The 6,557-nt window shown below is 42.1% G+C and overlaps 1 pseudogene; it reads left to right on the top strand.

Moving 5' to 3' along the window:
- The first annotated feature begins 789 nt into the window (after window positions 1-789).
- LOC100399013 (116 kDa U5 small nuclear ribonucleoprotein component pseudogene) lies at window positions 790-3,739 on the top strand (annotated as a pseudogene).
- Window positions 3,740-6,557: the final 2,818 nt, after the last annotated feature.

Genomic DNA, 6,557 nt, shown 5'->3' with positions numbered 1-6,557 from the left:
AGCTAAATGATGAGAACACATGGACACAAAGAGGGAAATACTGGCCCTTCAGAAGGTTAAGGGTGGGAAGAGGGGGAAGATCAGGAAAAATATCTAATGGGTACTAGGCTGAATACCTGGGTGATGAAATAATCTGTTCAACAAACCCCTGTGACACAAGTTTACCTATGTAACAAACCTGCACCTGTAGCCCTGAACTTAAAATTAAAGTTAAAAAAATTAAAGTTGAATATTGTTGGGAAAAGTTAGATCAGGAATGCTAGCTAGTGTTTTCTTTTGAGTATGTTTCCATTGCCTGCAGGGAGAATAAATCAGTTTAGCTGGACAGTCAGTAAAGGACTTAGGACTATGGACCCTAGTATCTAACTTCTTGATTTCTAATCCTGTCTTAAGAGTTACTTGCTGTCTTTGCACAAGCTGTTAAACTTTTTTGAGTATCCATCTCTTCAATTTAAAAATGAGGATATAGAGAGTTTCTGCAATTAACTAGATTCAAGTCAGACTTAAATTACATAAAATATGTAGATATCTTTAGCACAATATTTAGTACATGATAGAGACCCAGAAATATAAACAGCCACAGAAAAATTATAATACTTATCATCTTATTATGATTGTTCTCTAGGAAAAAACAAGTCTGGCCACCACTGTGTGCAAAAATGTATTGTCTTAAATAATGGAAGGTTCTGATTTTCTTTTGTTAAGTCTGAGAGTTATGCTTTATGATAAAGCATTGGTCTTTACATACTTGAAGTAAATACGTTGCTTAGTTTAATTAAAAAGATATGTGGCCTAGGAACTCTCAGCTGAGTAGGTGGGAGAATCATGGATACCGACTTATATGATGAGTTTGGGAATTATATTGGAACAGAGCTTGATTCTGAAGAAGATGATGATGAATTGGGTAGAGAGACCAAAGATCTTGATGAGATGGATGATGATGATGACGACAATGACAGGGGATCATGAAGATGACCACCCTGGGATGGAGGTGGTGCTGCAGGAGGACAAGAAGTATTACCCAACAGCTGAGGAGGTGTATGGCCCTGTGGTGGAGACCATAGTTCAAGAGGAAGACACTCAGCCTCTCACAGAACCCATTATTAAGCCAGTAAAAACCAAGAAATTCACTCTGATGGAGCAGACATTACCTGTTACGGTATATGAGATGGATTTCTTGGCAGATCTGATGGATAACTCAGAGCTCATCAGAAATGTGATGCTTTGTGGACATCTCCACCATGGCAAGACATGTTTCGTAGATTGTTTAATTGAGCAGACTCACCCGGAAATCAGAAAGCGCTATGACCAAGATCTGTGCTATACTGACATCCTCTTCACAGAGAAAGAGAGAGGTGTTGGCATCAAAAGCACTCCTGTGACAGTGGTCTTGCCAGACACCAAAGGAAAATCTTATCTCTTCAATATCATGGACACCCCAGGACATGTGAATTTCTCTGATGAGAAATCACAGCTGGCTTGCGTATCTCAGATGGAGTGGTCCTTTTCATTGATGCTGCGGAGGGGGTGATGCTGAACACAGAGCGGCTGATCAAGCACGCAGTACAGGAGAGGCTGGCAGTCACTGTGTGCATCAACAAGATTGACCAGCTGATCCTGGAGCTGAAGCTGCCTCCAACTGATGCATATTACAAGCTGCGCCACATTGTGGTTGAGGTCAATGGATTAATAAGCATGTATTCCACTGATGAGAACCTGATGTTTTCCCACTCCTGGGTAATGTCTGCTTCTCCGGCTCCCAGTAAAGCATCTGCTTCAAACTGGGCTCCTTTGCCAAGATCTACACCGACACCTTTGGTGACATTAATTACCAAGAATTTGCTAAAAGGCTCTGGGGTGACATCTACTTCAACCCTAAGATGCGAAAGTTCACCAAAAAGGCCCCAACTAGTAGCTCCCAGAGAAGTTTTGTGGAGTTTATCTTGAAGCCCCTTTATAAGATCCTCGCCCAGGTTGTAGGTGATATGGACACCAGCCTCCCACGGACCCTGGACGAGCTTGACATCCACCTGACGAAGGAGGAGCTGAAACTGAACATCTGCCTCCTGCTCAGGCTGGTCTGCAAAAAGTTCTTTGGTGAGTTCACAGGCTTTGTGGACACGTGTGTGCAGCATATCCCTTCTCCAAAGGTGGGCACCAAGCCCAAGATTGAGCACACCTACACGGACGGTGTGGACTCCAACCTCGGTGAGGCCATGAGTGACTGTGACCCTGATGGCGCCCTGAGGTGCCACACTACTAAGATGTACATAGCACAAATGATGGAGTTCAGTTTCATGCCTTTGGCCGGGTGCTGAGTGGCACCATTCATGCTGGGCAGCCTGTGAAGGTACTCGGGGAGAACTACACCCTGGAGGATGAGGAAGACTCCCAGATATGTACTGTGGGCCACATTTGGATCTCTGTGGCCAGGTACCACATTGAGGTGAGCCATGTTCCTCTGGCAACTGGGTTCTGATTGAAGGTGTTGATCAACCAGTTGTGAAGACAGCAACCATAACTGAACCCTGAGGCAATGAGGAGGCTCAGATTTTCCAGCCCTTGAAGTTCAATGCCACATCTGTTATCAAGATTGCTGTGGAGCCAGTCAACCCCTCAGAGCTGCCCAAGATGCTTGATGGCCTGTGCAAGGTTAACAAGAGCTATCTATCCCTCACCACCAAGGTGGATTCTGGCGAGCATGTGATTCTGGGCACCGGGGAGCTCTACCTAGACTGTGTGATGCATGATCTACAGAAGATGTACTTGGAGATAGACATCAAGGTGGCTGACCCAGTTGTCACATTTTGTGAGATGGTGGTGGAAACATCCTCCCTCAAGTGCTTTGCTGAAACACCTAATAAGAACAAGATCACCATGATTGATGAGCCTCTTGAGAAGGGCCTGGCAGAGGACATAGAGAATGAGGTGGTCCAGATTACATGGAACAGAAAGAAGCTAGGAGAGTTCTTCCAGACCAAGTATGATTGGGATCTGCTGGCTGCCCGTTCCACCTGGGCTTTTGGCCCTGATGCCACTGGCCCCAACATTCTGGTGGATGATACTCTACCCTCCGAGGTTGACAAGGCTCTTCTTGGCTCAGTGAAGGGCAGAATCGTTCAAGGTTTCCAGTGGGGAACCAGGGAGGGGCCCCACTGTGATGAGTTGATTCAGAACGTCAAATTTAAGATTCTGGATGCAGTGGTTGCCCAGGAGCCCCTGCACTGCAGCGGGGGCCAGATCATCCCCACAGCCAGGAGAGTTGTCTACTCTGCCTTCCTCATGGCCACTCGTTGTCTGATGGAGCCTTACTACTTTGTAGAGGTCCAGGCGCCTGCAGATTGCATCTCTGTGGTTTATACTGTCCTAGCCAGGCGCAGAGGGCACGTGACTCGGGATGCACCCATCCCAGATTCCCCTCTGTACACCATCAAAGCTTTTATCCCAGCCATCGACTCTTTTGGCTTTGAAACTGATCTCCGGACTCACACCCGGGGACAGGCCTTTTCTCTGTCTGTCTTCCACCATTGGCAGATTGTCCCTGGTGATCCTCTGGACAAGAGCATTGTCATTCGCCCTTTGGAGCCACAGCCGGCTCCTCACCTGGCCCGGGAATTCATGATCAAAACTTGTCGTAGGAAGGGCCTCAGTGAAGATGTGAACATAAGCAAATTCTTCGATGATCCTATTGTTGCTGGAACTCGCCAAACAGGATGTTGTGCTCAATTACCCCATGTGAGTGCACGGACTCCTGGCAGCTCCTGCTCCCTACAGTGAGTTGCAACTCCTGCACTTGAAGCTGAGACCTGGTATGACATGGCTTTCGGGTTGTTAGAGAGTGTCTGGAAGCTGCTGTTGGCATCTTGAACAACTCACCAACCTCTAACCCAGAGCACCAGTGAGAGAGGAGCATTTGGCCTCCTGCTTCCTTCTGTGCCCTCTGCCAGGCTCCATTTCCAAGGAAAGAGAGGAGCTTGCTTGGATTCACAGAAAGAGAAGGGAGGATGGAACCCTAAGGGGACCTATCTTTGGTATTTACATGGAATTTTATTTTCTACAAGTTTGACCTTCGCCATGGTTTATAGGTGAACAGAAAAAAAAAAAGATATGCATATGCCTACCCTATCTCAGGCACTATGCTGGGTATACAGATGCAAAGTATAACAAAACATTCTCTTGCCCATAAGTCATTTATAGCATGGGGAGATGGAAAGCATGTATAGCATGCTATTTAAAGCAGCCTTCACAATTCCTGTTTTCCGAGAGGCTAGTCCAGTTTGTGCAGACCACGGTCTCCTGAGTATCTCACCTTGTGAATAGACTAACTACTCATTTTTACTGGATTTCTTCTGAAAAAGCTAAAAGCCAGAGTACAAAAAAGAGTTGTGTTTGGGCAAACATGCTCAGTTACCTTCATGGCCATAACAACTTTATGAGCAGACCTAGCATTTATTTAGAAAGTAGGAATGCCTGACTCTTTTCCTCTCTATTATATGTTTTTTTATTACTTTAACATATTTGAGAAGATTGTTACTGCCAAATATTTTGTTTTAGTATTCAAGTTGTAAGAACAAACAGCACTAATTAAATTTGGAAGAAATACACTCACGTCAGGGATTAACCATAAATGTGCACCCTTTTTCTTTTATTCACTGACGGTGCATGCTTTGAACTTGATTGTGGTTTTCAATCTGCAATGGTAGAGCACAGAATTATTAGAAGAAAATATATAAAATGTCATACATTAGATGAAAAGCAAAACATTGTGAACAAGCCATCTTACTTTCTTTTTCTATAGCTCTAGAATATTACAGAAATAGTGTTACACAGCCTTGGTATTCTTAATGTCATTCCATTTAAGAGTTCTTTTGTTGGAGACAATATGAAGCTAACACAAAAACTAAAACCACCTTAATTCACACTGTACTTCAAATACACTTCTTCAGTGAGCACATGAATATACACACGTTCACACACACGTCATACATACATGCACACAAATGTGCATGCACGTGCACATAGAAGTACCTGTCCAGTATTAAATGTTAAACATTAGTGTTGGGTTTCACTCCAAGGGCTCAACTTCAGCCTCTCCCCAAAGAGATAGTTTAGCATCTTCTCTCAATGATCACAGGCTTTTAAACATCAACTTCCAAATTAAAGCAGTCTTCTGAATTCTTATGTTTTTGACTAAAAAACATAAATTCTTCAGAAGCAATGGAACAAAAAAGCACATCTCAATTATTGACAAAGATAAGAGAAAAAGGGTTAACAGCAAGAACACAACAGTTACCTTGATGAATTATCTTGATGAATTTATAGATACAGAAACATTAGCTACCCAGTTTCTACAAAATCTGCCATGTATTAAACTGTTTACAATTACAAAACCCCATGATTCTGTGAATAACTGTGAAGTACACTGTGACCAAATGAAAGTCTTACAGCAACTACAATACTTTCCCTCCAAAGTTACATTTCAGGTGGAAAGTATTAGAAAGCTCCAGAAAACTGTGTTTTCCTTATTGTGCTGTAGTTATTTTATTGAATTGTAATTTACATCAAATAAGTCACGTTTATATACATTCATTGAATTTAAACGAATCTGTAAACTCATGTGACCATCACCGTAATTAAGACATATAAAATATCATCTTCCTCCTCAAAGTTTCTCTTGCCTCTTTCCAGTCAATTTCTACCAACTCAGGCCCCAGGCAATCTATTGTAATCATATATTCTCTAGGTTTCCACATAAATGGATTAATACAGTCTAGTGGTCACCAAGTATCAGTAAGAATTGGTTCTAGGAACCCTAAAGATACCAAATACACAGATGTTCTAGTGTCTTATGTAAAATGATGTAGGATTTGCATACAACTTATGATGCACATCTCCCCGTATATTTTAAATTATCTCTAGATTATTTATAATATAACATGCAATGTAAATGCTATGTAAAGAGTTGTTACAATGTATTTTTCAATTTATATTATTTTTGCTGTATTGTAATTTATTTTGTTTTTGAATATTTAAATGTACAGTTTGTTGAATCTTTTCATGAAGAACCTACAAATACTGATGACTGACTGTATATATATTCTTGTCATCTGGCTTCTTTAGCACACCATGGTTTTGAGATTCACCCATGTTGCTGCACATAGTAATAATCTGTTCATCTTTGTTGTTGAATACTATCCATGTTATGTATATATTACAATCTGTTTATTAAGTCACCTTGTTGGTAGGCATTGATTTATTTTCATTTTTAATGTTTTTTAAATATAGCTGTTAATATAATTTAGATGTTTGTCCCCTCTAAATCTCATGTTGAAATTTAATTCCTAGTGTTGGATATGGAGCCTGGTGGGAGGTGTTTAGATCATGAGGGTGGACCCCTCATGAATGACTTGGGCCATCCCCTTGGTGATAAGTGAACTCTGGCTCTGAGTTCACATGAGATCTGGTCATTTAAAGGTGTGTGGCATCACCCTCACTTATCTTGCTTGTTCCTGCTCACCAAGTAACATGCCTATTCTCCCTTCTCGACCTCCCCAGAA

The sequence above is a fragment of the Callithrix jacchus genome, chromosome 14 (genome assembly GCF_049354715.1).
Source record: "Callithrix jacchus isolate 240 chromosome 14, calJac240_pri, whole genome shotgun sequence".
NCBI lineage: Eukaryota > Metazoa > Chordata > Mammalia > Primates > Cebidae > Callithrix > Callithrix jacchus.
The sequence above is the reverse complement of the archived record's forward strand: the minus strand, read 5'-3'. Positions and strand labels throughout refer to the sequence as shown.